This window comes from Triticum urartu, unplaced genomic scaffold (assembly GCF_056163025.1).
Source record: "Triticum urartu cultivar PI428250 unplaced genomic scaffold, HENAU_Tu73 scaffold988, whole genome shotgun sequence".
In the NCBI taxonomy this organism is placed as follows: domain Eukaryota; kingdom Viridiplantae; phylum Streptophyta; class Magnoliopsida; order Poales; family Poaceae; genus Triticum; species Triticum urartu.
This window is the reverse complement of record NW_028261184.1, coordinates 17,501-28,576: the sequence shown is the minus strand read 5'-3', so window position 1 is coordinate 28,576 and position 11,076 is coordinate 17,501.

Here is an 11,076-nt window from a genome sequence, read left to right as displayed (position 1 = left end):
CCAAACGAAGTCTATTTTAATGAAAACTCTAATGTTCCTAAATTTTATGGACTTTCCCAATATCGACGATTCCCAAGATAATAGCTATTATTCTTTTAAGTTACCTATTATTTGAAGTTAGCCGCCATGGTGAAATTGGTAGACACGCTGCTCTTAGGAAGCAGTGCTCAAGCATCTCGGTTCGAATCCGAGTGGCGGCATTCTTGAAAAAGAATACAATAGATTAGAAATCAATTCGAAATTTACAATTTTGTAATGGGACCTTCCCCTTATGCTATTTGCAACTTTAGAACATATACTAACTCATATCTCTTTCTCAACGATTTCAATTGTGATTACGATTCATTTTATAACCTTATTAGTTCGTGAACTTGGAGGATTACGCGATTCGTCAGAAAAAGGAATGATAGTTACTTTTTTCTCTATAACAGGATTCTTAGTTTCTCGTTGGGCTTCCTCGGGACATTTTCCATTAAGTAATTTATATGAGTCATTGATCTTCCTTTCATGGGCCCTGTATATTCTTCATACCATTCCTAAAATACAGAACTCTAAAAATGATTTAAGCACAATAACTACGCCAAGTACTATTTTAACGCAAGGCTTTGCCACATCGGGTCTTTTAACTGAAATGCATCAATCCACGATACTAGTACCTGCTCTACAATCTCAGTGGTTAATGATGCATGTCAGTATGATGTTATTAAGCTATGCAACTCTTTTGTGCGGATCCTTATTATCTGCCGCTATTCTAATCATTAGATTTCGAAATAATTTCCATTTCTTTTCTAAAAAGAAAAAAAATGTTTTAAATAAAACATTTTTCTTTAGTGATATTAAATATTTTTATGCAAAAAGAAGTGCTTTAAAAAGAACCTCTGTCCCTTCATTTCCAAATTATTACAAATATCAATTAACGGAGCGTTTGGATTCTTGGAGTTATCGTGTCATTAGCCTAGGATTTACCCTTTTAACCGTAGGTATTCTTTGTGGAGCAGTATGGGCTAATGAGGCCTGGGGATCCTATTGGAATTGGGATCCTAAGGAAACTTGGGCATTTATTACTTGGACCATATTCGCAATTTATTTACATAGTAGAACAAATCCAAATTGGAAGGGTACGAATTCTGCACTTATAGCTTTGATAGGATTTCTTATAATTTGGATTTGTTATTTTGGTATAAATCTATTAGGAATAGGCTTACATAGTTATGGTTCGTTTACATTAACACCTAAATGATTACATAAAATAAAACCTTCATGAAATGAAGGTTTTTACTTTTATGTTTTATTTGAGAACCCCTTGAACGCCTTATCAAAGGGTTCTCAAAAATTCGAGATAGATCTAATTATACTTTTTTACTTATTTCTGCATTATATACTTTTTTACTTATTTCTGCATTAATAGAGCAGACGAGTAAAAAAAAGCAAACCTATTTAGGATAATAATTGGATAAGAGAGCCTCTACCCTGTCAACGGATAGGGAGAGAACAAAATCTGGATAAATACCAATTCCTATTACTGGTAAAAAGATACAGATTAAAATAAAGAGTTCTCGTGGTCCAGAATCCACAAAATTTGCGTTTGGAACATTAAATAGCTTGTATCCATAGAACATCTGGCGTAACATAGATAATAAATAAATAGGAGTTAATATCATTCCAATTGCCATTACAAAAGTAATTAGTGTTTTTGGCATTAACAGAAATTTTGGACTAGTAATTAGTCCAAAAAATACTACTAATTCTGCGACAAAACCACTCATTCCTGGTAAGGCAAGAGAAGCCATTGAAAAGCTACTAAACATGGTAAAAATTTTAGGCATTGGGATAGATATTCCCCCCAGTTCTTCGAGATAAACAAGACGCATTCTATCAGAAGCGGTTCCTGCCAAGAAAAAAAGTGTAGCACCAATAAATCCATGGGATAATATTTGTAAAATAGCTCCATTGAGTCCAATGTTGGTTATGGAACCAATTCCTATAATTATGAAACCCATGTGAGATACAGAGGAATAAGCTATTCTTTTTTTGAAATTTCGTTGACCAAGAGAAGTTGAAGCTGCATAGATTATTTGGATCGCTCCTATTATTACTAACCAGGGCGAAAATAGATAATGAGCATGAGGTAACAATTCCATGTTGATCCGAATCAATCCATATGCTCCCATCTTTAATAATATTCCCGCTAAAAGCATACATGTACTATAATGTGCTTCCCCATGGGTATCTGGTAACCACGTATGTAGGGGTATAATCGGCAATTTGACAGCATAAGCAATAAGGAAGCCAAAATATAAAAGTATTTCCAAGGTTGCAGGGTATGATTGATTAATTAATCTTTCCAAATCTAATCCTGGTTCGTTGGAACCATATAAGCCCATACCCAGAACTCCGATTAAGAAAAAAATGGAACCGCCTGCAGTATACAAAATAAACTTTGTAGCTGAATATAGACGCCTCTTCCCCCCCCACATGGATAAAAGTAAGTAAACAGGAATTAATTCTAACTCCCACATGATAAAAAAAAGTAAAAGGTCTCGCGAAGAAAATAATCCTATTTGACCACTATACATTGCGAGCATCAGGAAATAGAATAATCGCGAATTCCGTGTAATTGGCCAAGCTGCTAAAGTAGCTAAAGTAGTGATAAATCCTGTCAATAAAATAGATCCTAATGAAAGTCCATCGATTCCCAATCTCCAGTGGAAATCGAAGACATCTATCCATTTATAATCCTCCTTTAATTGGATTAAGGGATCCTCCAGTTGGAAATGATAACAGAACGCATAAGTCATTAGAAGGAATTCTAATAAACAAATAGATATAGTATACCACCTAACGACTTTGTTTCCCTTATGAGGTAAAAAGAAAATTAATGAACCTGCAAATATCGGCAAAACAACAAGTATTGTTAACCAAGGAAAATAACTCATGATAAAGTGATAAAGACAAGATACGTTTTGACCAGAAAAGCCCGTGCTCGATTATTTCGAGCACAGGCTTCTTCGGTAAAGAGGAATCAGACGATTCGAGTGAAGTTTTTTGTAACGTATCAATAAGATAGAGCCATGCTACGTGTTGTTTCAGGCCCTAAATAAACGCGGACACTTAAAAAATCTGTCGGGCAGGCAGATTCACATCTCTTACAACCCACACAATCTTCGGTTCTCGGCGCGGAAGCAATTTGCTTGGCTTTACATCCATCCCAGGGTATCATTTCTAATACATCTGTTGGACAAGCTCGTACACATTGAGTGCATCCTATACATGTATCGTAAATTTTTACGGAATGTGACATTGGATCTATAAATTTTTCTTTTCAACATAAAATTTTTCGATCTGGTAAAAATGAAATTAGTACTATAATGAGTCATATGTATTGTAGACACCAGACGAAGCAATGGTTTATCCAAACTTCAAAAAAAAAAATCTATTTTTTAATCTGTTTGTGAGAAAGCGTGAAGAGAGCCAAGAGACTTTAATTTTGGATTTCAACAATAAATAAGAAATAAGAAAGAATTTTACGAATTGTACAGACGAATTCGAATTAGCCAATAAATTGGCTATCGTCTTTTCAATATAAATTATTGCAATATTCAAATTGCAATATCAATGAATTACAAATACAAAAATTCATTTAAGTGAAAAAGAATACTATGCAATAATCTACTAAAAAAAATGGATATTCTCAAATAATACTAAGAAAATAGTATTGATTTCTATTTATTTTAATATGTGCGCCTTTGTTTAGAGGATTCTATGTCTAATTATTCAAAAGTCTAATTATTCAATAAATTAGATTGATTGATACGAGTGGATTTCCTATTACGATGGATGGAAGAAAGAATGGATAGTCCAATAGCGGCTTCAGCAGCTGCAAGGGCTATAACAAAAATTGCGAAAATATCTCCTTTTAATTGGCGACTATCAAATAGATCAGAAAATGTTACGAGATTTAGATTAATTGAATTCAGTATAAGTTCAAGACATATTAGAGCTCTAACCATGTTTCGGCTTGTGATCAATCCATAGATACCAATCGAAAATAAATAGACACTCAAAAAAAGTACATGCTCAAACATCATTAACTAACTCCTTATCAATCTCGATTCATTTCAATATGAGGGCAAGAATTGAACCGATTCAATTAATTACAATAGAACAATTACACAACAAAAGAAAAAAAAAAAAAAAAAAAAGGAGGTATTTGTTGGCAGTAGATGGATTTTACTAAATCAAAATTGTGATTCTTTAGTTATTTATTTTAGATTTGCAATTCTTATAATTTGTACTTTTTCTAAGTTTTCTTATTGCCGAGCCATAGTAATTGCACCTATTAAAGAAACTAGAAGAATTATGGAAATGAGTTCAAACGGAAGATAAAAATCGGTTGCTAAATGAATTCCAATTTGTTGAACATTATTTATGAGACCCTGTTCTACTATTTGGTTTGATCTTGTAGTCCAAAGAATTCCATACCACGACGTATCTGGGATAGTAGTCATTAGTGAAAAAACAATAGTTATACAAACGAGTGAAGTGAACCCATCTCCAATAGTCCAATAATTCTTATCTTTAGACCATTCTGAGCCATTTACGAACATTACAGCGAATATGATCAAGACATTTATGGCTCCCACATAAATAAGAAGTTGTGCGACAGCTACAAAGTAGGAATTTAATAAAAAATAGAATAAGGATATACAAACAAGAACTAATCCCAGCGAAAAGGCAGAATAAATGGGGTTGGTAAGTAATACTACTCCTAGACCCCCTAGTAGAAGAACAAATCCCCCAAATAGCATAAGAATCTCATGTATTGGTCCAGGTAAATCCATTATGGATAAAAAGAAATTAATAGTATAAAATTTTTCATGAACTGACTAAAACTAAAGGATTCAAGGAAGGAAAAAAGGATTAGGGTATTTTTTTGTGTATAAACTTATAGTTATAAATTATATTATATCACGAAAATCTAGTCTGATTTAAAATAAGAAATAATTTCCAATAAGCAGTAGTTTTTCGTTTTTCTTTATAGTTTAATTTTAAAGTTTAATAAAGAATTATTAGATTTTTATAACAGAAAGACAAAATCAAAGTTTAGTAATCAGTAATCGTTCTTGAATTCGAAGATTTTTCTTTGTTTATTTTACTTTCAGACGAATTCCTAATTGTTTGAATTGTGTAATCTCCCATTATGGAGATTGGTAACCGACTTAAAGCAATTTGATTGTAATTCAATTCATGACGATCATAGGTAGAAAGTTCATATTCTTCAGTCATTGATAAACAGCTTGTTGGACAGTACTCAACACAATTGCCACAAAATATACAAACTCCGAAATCAATACTATAATTAAGCAATTGTTTTCTTTTAATATCCTTTTCAAATCTCCAATCCACAACGGGTAAATCTATCGGACATACGCGAACACACAACTTCACAAGCAATACATTTATCAAATTCAAAGTGGATTCGCCCTCGGAAACGCTCTGGTGTAATTGATTTTTCATAAGGGTAGTGAATCGTTATAGGTAAACGATTTGTGTGGGATAAGGTAGTTATGAAACTTTGACCTATGTACCTTGTAGCACGTATTGTTTGTTGACCATAACTCATGAACCCAGTTACCATAGGGAACATATTCATTCTAAATATCTATGAAAAAGATATGTTTCTTTCTCTTGTTTGAGAGAGCTTTTGTGTTGAAAATATTCTTACTATTATTGTATTATCTTATTTATAGTGAAACAAGTTGAGAAGAGGTTGTTAATAAGAGATTGCCCAGGGAAATAGGTAAAAGAAATTTCCATCCAAGATTTAATAACTGATCCATTCTCATCCTCGGTAAAGTCCATCTTATTGTGATAGAAATGAAGAGAAATAAATAAGCTTTAGTTAATGTAATAAATATACCCATTGTCATTTCCAAAATTCCAACTGCTTTATTCATTTGGAAAAAATCAAAAAAGGATATATAGGGAATAGATAAATTCCACCCGCCCAAGTAGAGAACTGTTACAAATAAAGAAGAAACTAATAAATTTAGGTAAGAAACAAGATAAAATAAACCATATTTGATACCGGAATATTCAGTTTGGTAACCTGCTACTAATTCTTCCTCCGCTTCTGGTAAATCAAAGGGTAATCTTTCACATTCTGCCAAAGAAGAAATTAAAAAAACCAGAAAACCTATAGGCTGACGCCAAATATTCCATCCAAAAAAACCGTATTTTGACTGTGCTTCAACTATATCAACTGTACTTGAACTGTTAGATAATCATAGTCGGTGATAACATCACAGTTCCCACCGCTATTTCAAAACCGTACATGAAACCTTAGCTTCATACGGCTTCTCTATGATCAGAAAAAGGAAAGGACTGTTTTGTTCCTAGCCCCGGGGGCGTAGATAGAATTAGATAAAATAAAATAGATTTGAAAGTCCTAAATTAGACCAAAGGAATTCCGTCTGCTAGAATAAGAAAAAGCGCTTCCGAATTGATCTCATCCTTTATAATATAATGAAAATTTTTCTTTGTTCAGTAATAACTTAATCTTGGAATAAAACACTTGTTACTTGTTATAGGAATTCAATTAATAAATGGAAAGAGTTGGGTATTAGTTCATGAGCAATTCTGCATGAATATGGATAGAGGAAGGAAATAATGAAAATTTTTTCTAGTGCACTCCATATCTTTTTTACTATTCTTCTTTCCCCAGGGAGGGGGTATTTAAAAAGAAAAAATGGATAAAGGGTTAATTCGTTCTTGATAGCCATTTCCTTAACAAGTGAATGGGAACATACTCTGGATCGGAATCCGAAGAAAGTACTACTTGATAATTTCTACAAATTGCAAGTCCTTATTATGATTCCTTTTATGGGCAAAAATCTCTAATGTTTTAGATTTTCCATTACTAATCCTTTATGTACTTTAGTGTTCCTAACCCTTCACTAACTTTTGGTGGATTCTTCTTATGGATTATTAAGTTATAGTAATAACTAGGAGTATTCTAGTAATGGAATTCCATATCGTGAATCCTTTATTCTTGGCCGCTTCAAGATATGATGACTAATTAAAAAATATCAACCTTGGGATAAAGAGTTTACACTGCTTATGTTTACTTCCACTTTTTTCTTGTACGTAGGAAATGAGATTTTTTCTTTTTACTACAAATTTATAAGCTGTTTTGTTTCACTCATATAGCTATCTAGTTTAACTTACCAACCCAAATACTAAATAAGAAAAGGAATATAAATAGTTAATGGATTTTATAGGAAAAAGATCTATTTTAACGAATCACACGTAGAGATATTGCTAGCACACAAAAAGTTAATGGTATTTCATAACTAATGGATTGAGCAGCAGCTCGTAGACCGCCTGAAAAAGAATATTTATTATTTGAGCTATATCCTGCCATAAGAAGACCAATAGGAGCTATACTTGAAATGGCAATCCATAAAAAAACACCAATACTAAGATCGGCTAAAACAAAATGATATCCCAAAGGGATAACTAAAAAACTTAATAAAACTGATATGACTGCTATAGAGGGTCCAATGCTAAATAAAGAAATATCTCCTCGGGATGGCAGAATATCTTCTTTAAAAAGTAGCTTAGTCCCATCTGCTATAGCTTGAAGCAGGCCCAGGGGGCCAGCATATTCAGGACCAATACGTTGTTGTATCGACGCAGATATTTCTCTTTCTAACCACACAATTACGAGTACCTCTATTGTTATTCCCAAAAGGAGGGTCAAAATGGGTAGAATCGATATCAGTCCATAGACTTCTTTTAATAATTCCAATTTCGAAAAAGAATTGATAGTTTCTACCTCTACCCTATCTATTATCATTTCAACGATCAACTTCCCCCATAATGATATCTATACTACCTAATATCGTCATGATATCAGCCAATTTCATTTTTTTAACTAGCTGAGGAAGAATTTGCAAATTAATAAACCCGGGTGGACGGATTTTCCATCTCCAGGGGAAAAGGCTATCATCTCCTACTAGATAAATCCCTAATTCACCTTTTGGGGCTTCTACTCTTACATAAAGCTCTTGTCTTGACAATTCAAAATTGGGCGAAGGTTTTTTACCAAGAAATTTATACTCAAAATCATTCCATTCAGAATTATTTTCTTTCTTAAAGCGTCGGACTTCTAAATTTTCATAAGGTCCTCCAGGAATTTTTTCTACAGCTTGTTGAATTATTTTGATGGATTCCCTCATTTCACCAATTCGTACTAAATAGCGAGCTAACGAATCCCCTTCTTTTTGCCATTGGACTTTCCAATCAAATTGGTTGTAAGACTCATAAGGATCTACTTTACGAAGATCCCATTGTATTCCAGAAGCTCGTAACATCGGTCCCGATAAGCCCCAATTTACTGCTTCTTCTCCGCTAATAAAACCTACTCCTTCAACTCGCTCTAAAAAAATTGGATTCTGTGTAATAAGTTGTTGATATTCAACAACTCCGCGTAAAAAATAATCACAGAAATCTAAACATTTATCGATCCATCCATAAGGTAGATCGGCGGCTACTCCTCCGATGCGAAAGTAATTGTGCATCATTCGCATACCTGTAGCAGCTTCAAATAGATCATATATTAATTCTCTCTCTCTAAAAATATAGAAAAAAGGAGTCTGTGCGCCGAGATCCGCCATAAAAGGTCCAAGCCATAGCAAGTGAGAAGCTATCCGGCTTAATTCTAACATAATTACCCTAATATAGCTGGCTCTTTGTGGTATTTGAATATTCTCCAAGAATTCTGGTGCATTTACTGTTATTGCTTCTGTAAACATAGTAGCTAAATAATCCCACCTTGTTACATAAGGTAAGTATTGTATAATAGTTCGGTTTTCCGCGATTTTTTCCATTCCTCTGTGTAAATACCCTAATATGGGTTCACAATCAATAACATCCTCACCATCGAGAGTAACGATCAGTCGAAGAACACCATGCATTGATGGGTGTTGAGGGCCCATATTGACTATCATGAGATCTTTTCTTGTAAGCGGTAGACTCATATCCTTTCTTCCTTAATTCATTATTCCATGAAAATGGATTATTCCATGAATTCCTCAAAGCGAGGCTCATCAAAATGAAAAATCTAAGACTACTATAAGACTACTAAAAAAATAATAAAACAAGAAAAAAATTTGAACGATTAAATTACTGCTCCCGAATATTCAACTGACCGATTAATTTCTTATAACGTACTCTATTTTTCTTTGCCAAATAAGCCAGCAAACGTCGACGTTTTCCCAAAAGTCTTCGTAGACCTCTTTCCGATGAAAAATCTTTTTTGTGTAATTCCAAATGTGAAGCAAGTCTCCGTATCTTATTGGTGAAACTGAATACTTGAAATTCAACAGAACCCCTGTTTTCTTCTTTTTCTTCTTTAACCATAAATCCAAAAATTTTTCTACCTCCTTTCTTTTTCATGTATTTTTCTGATCAGGAAAAATACAAAATTATGTCAGTTATTTTGAAGTTATTCTAATCTCGTACACACACAAATTTGCAATTATTCATCTACTACTGGAATTTGGATTTATTTTATCGATGCAAATTGGATTTGGATAGAAGGGTACATTCTTTCTAATATTTTAGATAGAAGAAATGTTTCTTCTATCTAAAATATTAGAAAGAATTTTGCTGATTTATTTATTGCTATATGCAATTTATGGAATTGATACACCATTTAATTGATATCATTTAGCAAAATGAAACACAGCATATGCATCCATCTTTTGGCTCGAGAATTTCACGGGATAGAGATATGGTATAAGAAATAGACTATTAAGTAACTCTAAATGAATTGTGGATACATCTGTATCCTTAACATACTGAAACGATTGTCATTATTCGTATCAAACCAATAGCGATTCATACAAGCTAAATCTTCTAATCAATGGTGGGCCAATAATGAATTTTTTTGCATATGTATTAAGACGCTTGGCCTGATTTCGAAATTGTCCAGAGTTTTATATGTTGTTTTCATTGCAAAATGATGGGTCTCCTTCCATAACTTTCCAATTACGAGTACGAGAATTGAAAGACATGAAAATTCTCAATTCTCTACGGCGTCTAGTAGATAGAAACAAGAAAATCAGAAGAATCTTTCTCTCTATTCACTATCATTCCGCGTCTTCGACTTCTATTAGTTTCTTTTCTTCTTTAATGCAATAGCTATAGTTTGATATAAGAATCCATTTCTCAAAGTAATGGAAACCATTCTCTTATAGGAAATGGTTCGAAAATCGCTATTCCACCTTTTAGGTATCGTGAAAAGTGATACCTGTGAAGATCGTGCATTTCAGTCAAATTCAGATCCGTTTTTCGAGTCCATGATATAATATAACCAAATTGGATAGATCTTCCACCTGTTTAGCTAAGAAAGAATAGATACAGAGGTGGATAATAGATCGATATGAAGATCATGAGCTGCCCCATAATGAAATCGCCAGTAGTCGCGAATATCTCCTTCTTCCCTAATCCAAGATTGGAGAAAGAAGATCTAAGAGGGACCTATGGAGAATGTAGTCAGAAATCCATAATAGAGTCCGACCACAACGACCGAATTAATTATCCTCATCGAGAAACTTAGACTACTAAATAGAAAAGATTTGAAAATCATGGCATGGGTCTCCTTTTTTTCTTTCTTTAGAGTTTTCTATATGCACAATTTCTCGATGTTTCGATGAGAATTTCTTGACTTTCCATATATAGAAAGAGATAGACTATAAATGACATCTCTTATGTCAATAAGACCAAAGGGATGGATATTAAATGATAGGAAGTGCTAGGAAGTGAAATAGAATGAAATAGAGCCACTTTGGGCTTCCCTATGAAATGAGGCATGGAACGGAGCCACTACGAAGAAATTATGGGAGTTACGAAAGAAGCTTCGGACTCATATTGTTCATGGGTTGAGAGCGGGAGTTGAACTCTAGGAGGTCGAATCCCCCCTTGTTCCTCAGTAGCTCAGTGGTAGAGCGGTCGGCTGTTAACTGACTGGTCGTAGGTTCGAATCCTACTTGGGGAGATTTTATTCATTCT